Here is a 14310-nt window from a genome sequence, read left to right on the forward strand (position 1 = left end):
GATTGTCAGTTTTTATAGGGGTGGGTAATTTCATAGGCTAATGAGTGGGAGGAGTATTCCAGCTATTTTAGGAAGGGGCAGGGATTTCCAGGAACTGGGCCACTGCCCACTTTTTGATCCTTATGGTTGGCCTTGGAACTGTCGTGGCACCTGTGGGTTTGTCATTTAGCTTGCTTATGTGTTACAGTGAGTGTATACTGAAGCTCAAGGTCTAGTGGAAGTTGACTTGTCCACCATCTTGGACCCATTTGATTCTAATTAGTTTATGTCAAGTCCTTGGGCTATGTCATTCTTTCAAAGGTTGTGCCCTGCCCCCTTCCCTCCTGTTTCATTACCAACAAAAATACATTTATACTGTCTTTTATATTTACCTATGTGGTTACCTTTATTAAATTGTGGAGAGGTGATCATCTTTGATCATCCAGGTGGGCCCTAAATCTAATGACAAGTGTCCTTATATGATACACACAGAGAAGACAAAGAGGAGAAGGCAATGTGAAGACAGAGGCAGACATTGAAGTGGTATGGCTACAAGCCCAAGAACACTGGGCAGCCACTGTAGGGGAGCAAAATTTGCTACCCAAAAATGTCTCTCTGGCATGTAGATTATCATGACACCAAGCTGTCAGGGAGGAAGAGATTTTCGTCTACACTTCTAGGTTCCTCTGGCTGGTCTAAGAATTAAATTGACATGAGACAAATAACAGGAGAAAATCAAATGCTTGATAACATGTATACTTGGGAGAGAACCAGGAAAACTGACTAACTCCCAAAATGGCTGAAACCCTCACCTTAAATACTATATTCAGCTAAAGACAAAAGAGGATACTGGGTGTCACTGTCTGGGATTTCAAAAGGGAGGAAGGCAATTGACAGGGCGAAGGAAAAGCAAATGTTTGGTAAACAAATATTTGCTGGACAGGCAAAGACAATGGGACACCGAGAGGAATTTTAACTTTGCTGGTTCCTCCCTGTTTTCAAACCTAGTTCACGCTGTAGTTATCTATGGTGATAGCTCCCTTCCTGGGACAGGCTCTCTATCTACATTCTTTAGGCAGCTGTGGGGAAGGTCAAAGTTTCTTACTGAGTCTTTTAGACCTTGATTTTTTTTCAGTGCAAAGCAATCTGCATGCCAAAGGGACATTTTGGGGTGGCAAGTTTTGCTTCCTTACACTGTCAGAAACTGGAAGAGGCAAGGAATTGTTCTCCCTAGGATGTCTGAAGTGAAGGTCTTCCAGATTCTGGCTTTCCAGCCTTCAGAATGTGAGAGAATAAATTTCCATTGTTTTAAGCTACCCAGTTTGTGGTCATTTGTTACAGCAGCCCTAGGAACTAATATACCAGAGCTCTTTATTTCTTTATATGGATTTGAGTTACTCTCTATGGTTTTCCTGCTTCAGTCTAAATGGCAATGTTCATTATTTCTTGTCAGGCAGATTTTATAGCAATGAATTCAGTTTTGTTTATTTAAAAATATTATCTTAATTTCTCCTTCATTTTGGAAATATAGTTTTGCTGTATATACAACTCTTGGTTCACAATCCTTTTCTTTCAGCATGTTGAATATATCACCCCATTACCTTCTGCGCCCATGGTTTCTAATGAGAAACCAAGTGTTCATCTTACTGAGGATTCCTCATGCATAAGTCACTTATCTCTTGCTAGTTTTAAGATTCTCTGTTTCACTTTGGATTTTGACACCCAGATTGATTATTATATATCTATGTGTGGATCTCTTTGATTTTATCTTACTTGAAGTTATTTTAGTTCTTGGATATATAGATTAATATTTTTCATCAAATTTAGGGAGTTTTTGGCCATTTTTTTTCCTTGAACAGCTGTATTTTTTTTAAGTTTTTGAAAAAATATACATTTTACTTTATTTATTTTTATAAAGCAGGTTCTTATTAGTTATCTATTTTATACATATTAGTGTATACATGTCAATCCCAATCTCCCATCCCCTCTTTCCCCCCTTGGTGTCCATATGTTTGTTCTCTACATCTGTGTCTCTATTTCTGCCTTGCAAACCCATTCATCTGTACCATTTTTCTAGATTCCACATATATGCATTAATATACGATATTTGTTTTTCACTTTCTGACTTACTTCACTCTGTATGACAGTCTCTAGGTCCATTCATGTTTCTACAAATGACCCAATTTCGTTCGTTTTTATGGCTGAGTAATATTCCATTGTATATATGTACCACATCTTCTTTATCCATTCCTCTGTCAATGGGCATTTCGGTTGCTTCCACGTCCTGGCTATTGTAAATAGTGCTGCAATGAACATTGCGGTGCATGTGTCTTTTTGAATTACGGTTTTCTCAGGGTATATGCCCAGTAGTGGGATTGCTGGGTCATATGGTAGCTCTATTTTTAGTTTTTTAAGGAACCTCCATACTGTTCTCCATAGTGGCTGTATCAATTTACATTCCCACCAACAGTGCAAGAGGGTTCCCTTTTCTCCACACCCTCTCCAGCATTTGCTGTTTGTAGATTTTCTGATGATGCCCTATTTTTTTAATTTTTTAAAATTTTATTGTATTCATGTATAGTTGATTTACAATGTTGTGTTAAAGGGCCATTATTTTTTTCAAATGTTCTTTCTGCTTCTCTCTCGTCTCTCCTTCTGGAACTCTCATTATGCCTAAGTTAGTATGATCGATGGTGTTCCACAAGTCTCTGAAACTCTGTTCACTGTTCTTCATTCTCTTTTCTTTATGTTCCTCAGATTGGATAATCTTAATTAATCTATCATTGATTCTTTCTTCTGCCTGCTCAACTCTGCTGTTGAGTCACACATTCTAGTGAATTTTTATTTCAGTGACCATAATTTTCACCTTTAGATTTGTTTTCTTCTTGTTTAAAAATAATTTCTGGGCTTCCCTGGTGGCGCAGTGGTTGAGAGTCCGCCTGCCGATGCAGGGGACACGGGTTCGTGCCCTGGTCCGGGAGGATCCCACATGCCACGGGGCGGCTAGGCTCGTGAGCCATGGCCGCTGAGCCTGCGCATCCGGAGCCTGTGCTCTGCAACGGGAGTGGCCACAACAGTGAGAGGCCTGCGTACCGCAAAAAAAAAAAATTCTATCCCTTTATTAATATTTCTGTTGTTGAGACATTATACTTAAGTCCTTTTGACATTGCTACTTTTAGCTTTTTGAACATATTTTAAATAGCTTATTAAAGTCTTTTTCTAGTAAGTGTAACATTTGGGTTTTGTCAGGATCAATTTCTTTCTTTTTTTTTTTCCCCTATGGGTCATACTTTCTTGTTTCTTTGTATGTCTTATAATTTTTTGTTGAAAATTGGATATTTTAAAGAATATAATGTTGAAATTCCACAAATAAGATTCTTCTTCCTCCTCCAGTTTGTTATTGTTGCCGTTTATTGTTTGTTGAATGACTTTTCTAAACTAATTCTGTAAAGGCCACTGTAGCCCCTGAAGTCTCTGCCCAGTTAGCTTAGTGGTCAGCTCAGAGATATCTTTAAATGTCTGGAATCAATACGCTTCTGACTCTTGATGCTGAAGCACCCTGTGTGTCTTGGGGTACACCTTCAATGTTCATTCAGGCAGTTAGCTATTCTCTCTTACCCTTCACTCACTGCTTGTGCAGGTTCTCAAGGTTGAGAGCTTAGGGCCTTCTAAGGTCTTTCTTGAGCATGCAAACAGCCTTAGGCATGTGCAGAACCCTTACCCCTACAGGTGGCCTTCTAGATTCCCAGAAACTTGTCAAAGCTTTTCCAAGTACCTATGGGCTCATTGTCAAGTTTTTTGGTTACCCTATTGTTGGCCCCAACTGTTATTCCCTGTCTTAGGCAGTCAAAAAGTTAATCAATTGCTGGGTTTCCCTGGTGGCGCAGTGGTTGAGAGTCCGCCTGCCGATGCAGGGGACAAGGGTTCGTGCCCCGGTCCGGGAAGATCCCACATGCCGCGGAGCGGCTGGGCCCGTGCGCCATGGCCGCTGAGCCTGAGCGTCCGGAGCCTGTGCTCCGCAACGGGAGAGGCCACAACAGTGAGAGGCCCGCACACCGTAAAAAAAAAAAAAAGATTATATATTTTTAGAGAGTTTTTGTCTTTTAAAGATGCATACTGAAATATTTATAGATGAAACTGTATGTATCTAGGATTTGCTTCAAAATAGTCTGTGGAAATGGGGGAAAGTGGGAGGGAGTATGGATGATACAAGACTAGCTATGAGTTGTTAACTGTCTAAACTCCACAAAGGGTACAAAAGGGTTCATTATACTATTCTACTTGTCAATGTTTGAAAATTTCCATAATAAAAGGGTTGGTGTTTTTTTAAAATTATTTTTAAATTTTTAATTATTTATTTTATTGAAGTATAGCTGATTTAAAAAGTTGTGTTAATTTCTACTGTACAGCAAAGTGATTCAGTTATACATATATATATACATTCTTTTTCATGTTCTTTTCCATTGTGGTTTATCATAGGATATTGAATATAGTTCCCTGTGCTATACAGTAGGACCTTGTTGTTTATCCATTCTATATATAATAGCTTGCATCTACCAATCCCAAACTCCCAATCCATCCCTCCCCCACCTAGGCAACCACAGGTTTGTTCTCTCTCTCTCTCTGTTTATCTTTTTTTGGACATGCTGTGTGGCATGCAGGATCTTAGTTCCCGGGCCAGGGATCAAAAGGGTTAGTGTTTTTATTTTTGTGTTTGTTTTTAATGTATGCTTCTTCAAGCCTGGGCCTGTAAGAAATTTCAGCAATTTCTAGTGGGTATGTTGTAAGCAAAGGTTTCAAACAGGTGACTCTTGGGCTGTATTCGGCCCATAGACATGTTTTGTTTGGCTAGTATCATGCGGGTTTTTGTTTGTTTTGTTTGTGTGTTTGTTTGTTTGATTTGGGTTTTTGTTTGTTTTGTTTGTGTGTTTGTTTGTTTGATTTGGGTTTTTGTTTGTTTTTTTCTCTCCATGCCACATGACTTGCAAGATCTCAGTTCCCTGACCAGGGACTGAACCCAAGCCACGGCAATGAAAGCCAGGAATCCTAACCATTAGGCCAACAGGAAACTCCCCCAGTATCATGTTTTTTTAAAAAGTATGAGTTAGTTACTAATATTTTAACATTTTAAAACAGGGACATTTGGGATAATCATCCAGATTTCAAGCTTCTCTTGAAATCATCAGAAGCTCTGGCTGCAATGGATCCCCATCCCACATGGTGATGAGTGGCTAGAGCTGAAAATTTTCTGTCCCCTTTAGAGAAGAAAGGTACTCTCTGTCTGCCACAGTTCCCACCCAAGTGTGCCACTCCTGCCGTATTGTGCTTCAAGGGCTTGTTGGTAATAGGAGATGACAGTGAACAATAATCCAAAAGTTTATTTGAGTTTAGTCAGTGTATAGTGCAGCTACCCATTTGGTTCTGAAGAACACAAATGACTTAAGATATAATATGTTGCCAGTATACAAAGCATTCAAAAGAGGCAGGGAAATAGCCTATGCAACTTGATTCCAGTTAGAACATTTCTAATGTGAGTCTACCAGCTGGGTTTTAACAGGTAGACAAACAAATCTGAGTCAATGACAAAACAATTGTCTTTCTTAAGATAAACTATGGAAACAGCATGCTTACAAAAACATCAGCCAATTCAAGTTCATTTCATCATAAGTCTTACTAGGTTTGAGGTATGTGATCATTTGGAGATTCAGCTGAAGTGAAAGGATTTCTGGATGACAGATGCAATCTCATCATACATCGTTCATTTCATTTCTAGCTCCTTACTGCTCCTGTCAAAATACTCTTTACCTCACAGGATGTACTTCAACCATCACTTCTCAGGAATCCTTTTCTGATTCCCTCCAGGTACTGCGTGCTCTCCCTCCTCCTCACCCCATGGGCACTCAGCGTGCGATTCTCTTAGGGCACCTGACTTTCCTCAATCTTATATTAGTCATTTGTGCTTTCATCAACCCCCCTCCTTCTTGTGGAGAATGAAAGGGACTCTATAATGGCAGGGACTCTGCAGCCAGACTGCCTGGGTTATGATCCCAGTTCTACCATTTGTTAAGAGTGAACAAGTTACTAAATCTCTGTAAGCCTCAATTTCCTCATATATAAAATGGAGACAAGAACATACCAACTTCCTAGGGTCGTTGTGAGGGTTCAATGGAATAATACATGTGTATCAGGATGCTAAAATGGAAGTCTTGACTGAGGCACCTGGATAAAATAGATCTGATATTTTAAAACAGGAACTAGAGCAACCTGTATCTTTTCTTAAAGTAGCCATCTGGAAACCAGTTTCTTAACTCTTAAGCTGTTCATATGGGGATACAAAAGTAGAGATTGAGGAGAAGTTTTAAAAGAAGACTTCTGTGGAGACAGCTATTCTGTGAATGTCACCCACTCTACGGAGAATGCCCTTAGAGAGGACATTCATTCCTACTTTCATCTCAAGTCATGAGGAAACCACCTGGACAGATGAATATGCATCCCTACATTTTGGAAGGACTGTAATGTGCTTATTATATTATTTAAGACTATGCAATTCTGTTATAGAAGACAAGAAAAATGAATAGGATGGAGGTTAAAAAGATAGGATATTAGTAACATCGAAGACATGTTAAAGATAGTAAGTGGATTATATGATTCTTAAAAAATGGAACAAGAGTTTTATGGATAGAAAAGGATGGAAAGACCAAGTCATAAGGTAATTGATCATGCCACCTCCAGACTGACAGGTATGTTACCCCTAAATTGTTCATCCGCCTGTGATATCCATTACGGTCCCGTTATGAACCCAGCGTGCTCTTCCCAAGAGACACTCATAAAATCCATTGCTGCTCAACAAGCTAACTGGAAAGCTATGGCTAATGGCCAGGCCCCTGTGTCTCTGACAGAGGAAGCATATTGTCCCTAAGCACTGTCTTCTCAAAAACATGCACAACCTGAAAGTAGAGAATTATGTTTTATTTGGTGGACTTTCTGAGGACTTCAAGCCTGGGAAGCAGCCTCTCAGATATCTCTAAAAGACTGCTCCCAAGGGGTAAGGGAAGAACCAGGATATATAGGAGTTTTGCAAAAAGACCAGGTAGTCAGAACATCAAAAAATTACTGTTAATTAAAGAAAATTAGATATCTCAAGTTAATGAATTTAACGTTTTTCTTTGTATGGGAAGATGCAAGAGTCTGGGCCTACTGACATCATTCTTCGTTACGCACCTTAGCTATCTAGGGCCAGTATCCTATTCCTTCCCATCCTGAGTCTCCCCAGGGCTCACTGTCCTGGGCGGCTATCGTGGCTTGATGGCTGCAGCATTCTTTCTTTACTGATATGGCTGGCAACATTTTTCATTCACACGGGAAAGGAAAAAATATCTTAATTTTCAAGCAAGATCAGGAGTTTTACTTTTACTTAGCACTGGACATTCTTATTATTAGATTGACACCAAGCGTATGACCTGTGAGAAACCAGAGAAGTCATAGGGCTTGCCTAAGTTTTCACTTGGGAACACAGAAGAACTAGTCCCACTGAACAAAAAGAAAGGAGTGATGGAGGAAAAAAAATAAAATTATCGATCACAACCCATAAGTTTTGCTTGTTCAGTACAGTGTTTACGTATGGAAACTGCTTAGAACAGTACCAGGCACAAAATACTAAATAAACATTAGCTATTATTACTGTCTGTGCCATTGCTACCATGATATCTTGTACACAGTAACAGCCTGATAAACCTTTATCAAGTTAAACTGAATTCAATTCAAGTATTCAAGGGGCGGTTGCATAGTTTATCGGATCTTTAAGGTCCAGAGCAAAAAGTAAAGTGCCTGGAACATTTCTGAAGCTCTCTCCTGAAATCCACAGGTCATTAGAAGAAAAGGAAATACCCTAAAGCATCCAGAGGTCTTTTTTTTTTTTTTTTTTTTTCTGGGCTGATATTAAATGGGTGTCATAACACCCAGAGGATCAAAGGAAGCCATTTCCTCTACTAGGCTTGGATTTCAAAAATAATTTCTTTATCCCTAAAGCTGAGATCCTGCTTATTTGGGAGTGAGAGCTAAAGGAATTTAGCTTTGCCCGTAGAGAATAGTCCAGAGCATACTTGTGGGCCCTATACGCACAGAGGCCCCCCTCGGCCCTCAGGTTTCCCTGACCCTTGTAGAGCCTAGGCATAAACCAGGCTTTCTCACTCTGTTATAGGAGGCAGCTCCAGTTTACACTTCACTATATCCATATTGAAAAGAAATTACTTATTTTCAGCATTGATTCCCTGCTTGCTATTTCCAGAGACTGCCTTCCAGCAGGGAGGCAAAAGTCATTGAGTTGGACTCTAATTTCATCCCCTGAAAATAAGGCTCAGTTGCTTAAGGCTAAATTCTATTTTAAAGGAAGGCACATTAGATGAAACACTCATATGGGAATTTTTTTTTAATTGGAGTATAATTGCTTTACAATGTTGTGTTAGTTTCTAATGTACAGCAAAGTGAATCAGCTATACGTATATGGATTTGTTTTTGTTTGTATATTTTGACAACTTTTTTTTGCCATCATATCAAATACTATAAATTTTCTTGCTTCATGGGCCTTTTTTTTTTCAGCATGGGCAAAATACTGGTAAGATGATTCTACCGTCTATCGACAATCAGTTAACTGCCCAAAAGAAGGTCTAAAGATCTATAAAGGTCCACATCTCTATTTAACTCTTTTTAAAAGGATTTTATTTAGCAGTATGATAGAACTCTCTGAAAAAGCACACGTTTAAAATGAAGGTTTTTATTCAGTAACCTTGCCAATAAACCATTCAAAAAAATTAACACATAAGTCTTCATTTTGATAAGCAGTCAGAATTATTTTGAGCTAATAGCAAGGAATCTGAAACTGTTTGCTTGATTCTTACTGGACTCTATTCATCCTAAGAGAAAACCAAAAGCACTGACTGACTCACTTGAGTGGGGTTCCCATGTGTATGCTGTGTGTACTAGAGCAATCAGGCAAAGCAAAGACAACCTATTAAACAAAATGACTTTATAATGTAGTCTGAAAGTTAACAACTACCGAGTAAACTCCTTGGTTATTAATTTTCTATCACTTCTACTAGAAAAAAAATATTTTTAAGAATTACCCAAGCCATTAAAATGAGACTAGAGACAAACCCTCAGTTTCTAACAAATGTATACTTAGGGTGGGGGAGGGATGGACTGGGAGTTTGGGGTTAGTAGATGCAAACTATTACATATAGAATGGACCGACAAGGTCCTACTGTATAGCAGAGGGAACTATATTCAGTGTCCTGGGATAAACCATATGGAAAAAAATATAAAAAAGAATGTACATATAGGTGAAACTGAGTCGCTTTGCTGTATAGCAGAAATTAACACAACATTGTAAATCAACTATACTTCAATTAAAAAATATTGATGTTTATTTCTAATTAGAAAAGGAATACATGTTTATTGTAGAAAATTTGAGAACTGTAGAAAAACACAAAGAAAAAATTACAGCTCCCATAATTTTGAGTGTATTTCCAGATACACATTTTTTTGCATTGATATCATACTTTACATACTGTTTCATAATATGCTCCTCTCACTCAATATATCATAAATAATTTCCCACTATATTAATGTACACTATGCTATGTATTCCAAAATTTAGCTAATCTCCCACTATTGCAGTTATATGGCTTTCATTTTTTCTTTCCATTTCAAATAACACTGGGGTAAATATTCTTGTAAATCTGTTTCAACATCTCTCATTGTTTCTTTAGAATGAATTCTAGAAATAGAAATATTGGATTATGGATATGAACATTTTCAAGGCTTATGACAGAAAATGTACGTTAGTGGGATTTTTAAAAAAATTTTTACATTTCTAAAAACAGTGACTCAATTGAAATGGCTAGAGTCATATTCTGGATGGCTTCCTCATGCAGGAAGGGTCCCAAAGCTGAGCTCCCCAGTACCCGGTTAGCTTATAAAATGCTGGTGTGAACTGTTTACGCTGCCACCACCATTGCAAGCAGTAAGCTTGAGCCTGTCTCGTGTGCCAGCACACCTGCTCCCCTCTCTTGCCAGCCTGCTGACTATGGCAGGGAACTAGAGAGACCAAACAGGTCAGCAACTCAAGGTGACTCTAGCCATTTCCACTTGCTTCTCCACTTTTCTGCACATATGGTCTCCAACACACTTGTGAAATGTCTCTGTCTGAATGTGAAAGACTGGGGGCCACTAACGAGTAGCTAAATACATTCAAAATGAAATGAGAATAACATCAAGCAACACTTTGGCAGTTGCCAGATTCCATTTTCAGAGTCTCTGCTTCATACTTCTCATCAAAACCAAGTTAGAGTTTCACAGCAAAAGAGATAGATTACTGATAATTGTGAAAGATGATTTTTTTGAAGTTAAGAACCATATTTGACCTCGGGTGATATTAACCAAGCTGCTTGTGTTATACAATTAGTTAAGAAAAAATGAAGTGGGGCTTCCCTGGTGGTGCAGTGGTTAGGAATCCGCCTGCCAATGCAGGGGACATGGGTTCGAGCCCTGATCCGGGAAGATCCCACATGCTGCGGAGCAACTAAGCCCGTGTGCTGCAAGTACTGCCTGCGCTCTAGAGCCTGCGCAACACAACTACTGAGCCCATGTGCCAAAACTAGTGAAGCCCGCGCACCTAGAGCCCACGAGACACAACTACTGAAGCCTGCATGCCTAGAACGTGTGCTCCGCAACAAGAGAAGCCACAGCAATGAGAAGCCTGTGCACCGCAACAAAGAGTAGCCCCCGCTCAGCCGCGTGCAGCAACAAAGACCCAACTCAGCTAAAAATAAATAAATAAATTTATGAAAAAATAAGGTGATGTTGAGGCATCAGCAACAGCCCGCCTCACCACCTAGTTGAGGCAACAGCAACCTCCCTAACAGAATCCTTTGGAGCCTCGCTAACAATCTTTCCAAGGAACAGTCATCACTGGGCCATAAGAACTTTTCCCTAGGAGGCCACAAAATGAATCTATTTTCATTGAGCCTTTAATTAAAAGACCGAGACTAGCAAACCAAAGTAAGGTTTTATTCATCTATTTGGTTGTGGAAGGATTAAAAGCGGAATGTTTATTGGCAAAATAAATATATTTTTAAATCACTCACACATTTTAATTTACTGTTTACAATAATTCTTTCTGTTCATAAGTAATAATGTTTTGACTATATTCGAAAAGATAGCAGTTGTTCTGGAAATTTTATTTATACACAAATAGCAGAATTTTTTAAGTCAAAGGCAAAATAGTGCTTAATCTAAGACCTAATCTAAATGGCCATGTCGATTTGGTTAGATAAATGTATCAACTTCCATTTCATTATGAAGGATGAAGTAATCTGTACTACCACTTCTTCTGAGCACAACTTTAAAAACCTGGATAAAAAAATGAGGGAAAAACATTTTTAAAACGTTAAAGATGATAGTGAGTGAAGAATTGCTTAGCCAAGATCCCAGAGAAGATGGAACTTCGGAGAGGTGAGTCTGTCATTGAGGCTACTACTGCCCAAGAGGAATTTGCCAAGCAGTGCTATTAACAGCTTCTCTAAGCTACGGGATGGAAGTTTAGAATTCCGGCTTCCAGAGGAAGACAGGAGACTTGTTCTTCATGGAATATTCATTTGTATCTTTTGACTTTTATATTATATAGAGGTATCACATTAAAACAAAACAAAACAAAAAGATCTAAGGACTATCAAATGCTCTGCTCCAAACCATTTAGAGAATAAAAATAATAAATCATATGTTTTTAAAGTCAACAGGCATATATCTATATTCTAATTTTTCAAATATAAAAATCAATGTTATCTTGAGACTTATGAACACAGCGCTAGAATGTACACTTCTGTTATATTTTATTCCACTTTTAGGAATCTAGACATAAGGCTTGGAAAGCAATATACTTTTTTTGTACTATAGAATATAATTCTAAAAATAATAAAAATTTGTTTTTAATAATCAGTTAATGCCCCTAGGATAGAAGGCAACCAGCACCTAAGTCTCTGATGGTTTTACTTTACAAATCTGTACAAGTATTTCCTTCCATTTACCAGTAACAGTTTCCATTACAGTTACCACCTTACTAAAATCAGATCATGAGTTTAAAAGGTTAGAAATTATAATTGGAACAGTATTTCTCTTCCTGTAACAGAATCACAGGTAGAATCTAGATATTCCTTATTCATTTAAAGATAGACTGTTTAGGGACTTCCCTGGCGGTCCAGTGGTCAAGACTCCGTGCTTCCACTGAGGGGGTGCAGGTTCCATCCCTGGTCGTGGAACTAAGCTCCCCGCATGCTGCACAAGATAGACTGTTTAAATTGAACCTCACAGGCTCACTAATGATATCATTAACTTTGTGATATACTTTAGAGACTACAGATGAAATCCCAAACTTTTTAATCCACCAGATTCTCCCAGGAAGATAGCATTGTGAATTTCTAGTAACATTTTTCCATTTTGATGCAGAAAATGAGTTCAAGTGGTTTAAGAAAGTGACTTGTAGAGCAGTAAAACCATCAGTTCAACTGAAGGGATGAACTGCTTATTGGTGCAAAAAAGTAAGCCCCTGATTTGCACAGCATGTCCAGTCTGAGACTACATACCTTAAAAGGAATGCAAAAAAAAAAAAAAAAAAGTTACTGTGAAAGAATATAAGGTAGAAAAATGAGACAGCTAAGATATCTGAGCCCAGATGAAATAAAGAATATAGGAGCAATAACTGTAAGAACAAACACATAAAAGATTAATGAAGAACATAAATGCCATCTGTTTTCCGTGTTCCTTAAAGGCAGTATTGAAGGCATCTTATTGTTTTGATGTAACCCAGCATTCCTTCTCTATACTCTGGTAAACACCTCTCTCCACCCATGTGGTTTAGGTGGGATCCACTCCAGTCCCAGCTCCAGAGGTAGCTGTCATTCACAGTAGCCCATCCCTCTGGGGTTAGATGGGAACTGAGATGGCTAGGTAATCAACTTAGAGACGCTTAGGGGAATTTTATGCTTAGGGTATCTAGAAAAGAAAAACTGTGGGAAGCTATTTTGTAACTTCGAGAAAACTGAGATACATTTAAATTGTCTCCAGAAACCACCTCCCATTCTATATTATGAGTACCACACTGGATTATATCCTATTTCAATACCTCTGCTTATGTGTGGAGAGGCAGTACAGCACAGGAGTTTTTTGTTTGTTTTTTGGGGTCACGCAGCACAGCTTGTGGGATCTTAGTTCCCCGACCAGGGATTGAACCCGGGCCTTTGGCAGTGAGAGTGCAGAGTCCTAACCACTGGACTGCCAGGGAATTCCCTAGCACAGGAGTCAAGAGCACAAACTATAGAGCCAAACTCTTGGCCTTAATCTCAGCTCTGCTTCTTACTAGCTGTGTGACCCTGGGCAAGTCATTTGAGCTCCTTGTGACTTGTTTCCTCATCTGTAAAATGGAAATAATAGTAGAGCCCACTTAATAAGGTTGAGGTTTAAATGAATTAATACATCAAAAGTGCTTAGAATATTGCCTGGAACAGGGTAAGTAGTATATAAATGTTAGCTATTGTTGTTGTAAGGACTAATAAGTAAAACATGCTTAGAACAGTGCCTGACACATAGTAAACCTTGCATAATATTATCCATTATTAAGAGCATTCATTCAGCCATTCACCCAATATTTACTGAGTACCTTTCCTGTGCCAGGCCAATAATGTCTTCACTCTAGACCAGTGGTGTCCAAAAGGAATATAATGCAAAACATAAACGTGCGCCAAGTACGTAATTTAAAATTTTCTAGCAGTCACGTTAAAAGAGTAAAAAGAAACAGGCAAAATTACTTCAATAAAATATTTTAATCCAATATCCAAAATATTATTTCAACATGTAATCAGTATTAAAAATTGAGATATTGGACATCATGTCATTCTAAATCTCTTCATCTAGTGTGCATTTTGCACGTATAGCACATCTCATTTCAGACTAAAGCCATATCTCAATGCTCAACAGCCACATGTGGCTGGTAACTAACATGCAGTTCTTGACATGAAAGCTTAGGGAAAGGAGGGAAATGTTATTTGTCCTCCGGCCCATCCTGCTACTAATTATCTATATAATCTGTCTATCTGAAATATATATAGTATAATATACATATAGTTATATATAATATATGTATTTTTTCGGTTTGCAAAGCCCTTTCACATTTGCTATTCGTTGTTTCATTTAATAGGAACATGCCTCACCTTGAAGGATGGATTAGATTTTAAGAGATGGGGAAAATTCCCATCAAGAGGAAACAAATGAGCAGAAGCA

Source organism: Leucopleurus acutus (assembly GCF_964270905.1).
Source record: "Leucopleurus acutus genome assembly, chromosome: 10".
In the NCBI taxonomy this organism is placed as follows: domain Eukaryota; kingdom Metazoa; phylum Chordata; class Mammalia; order Artiodactyla; family Delphinidae; genus Leucopleurus; species Leucopleurus acutus.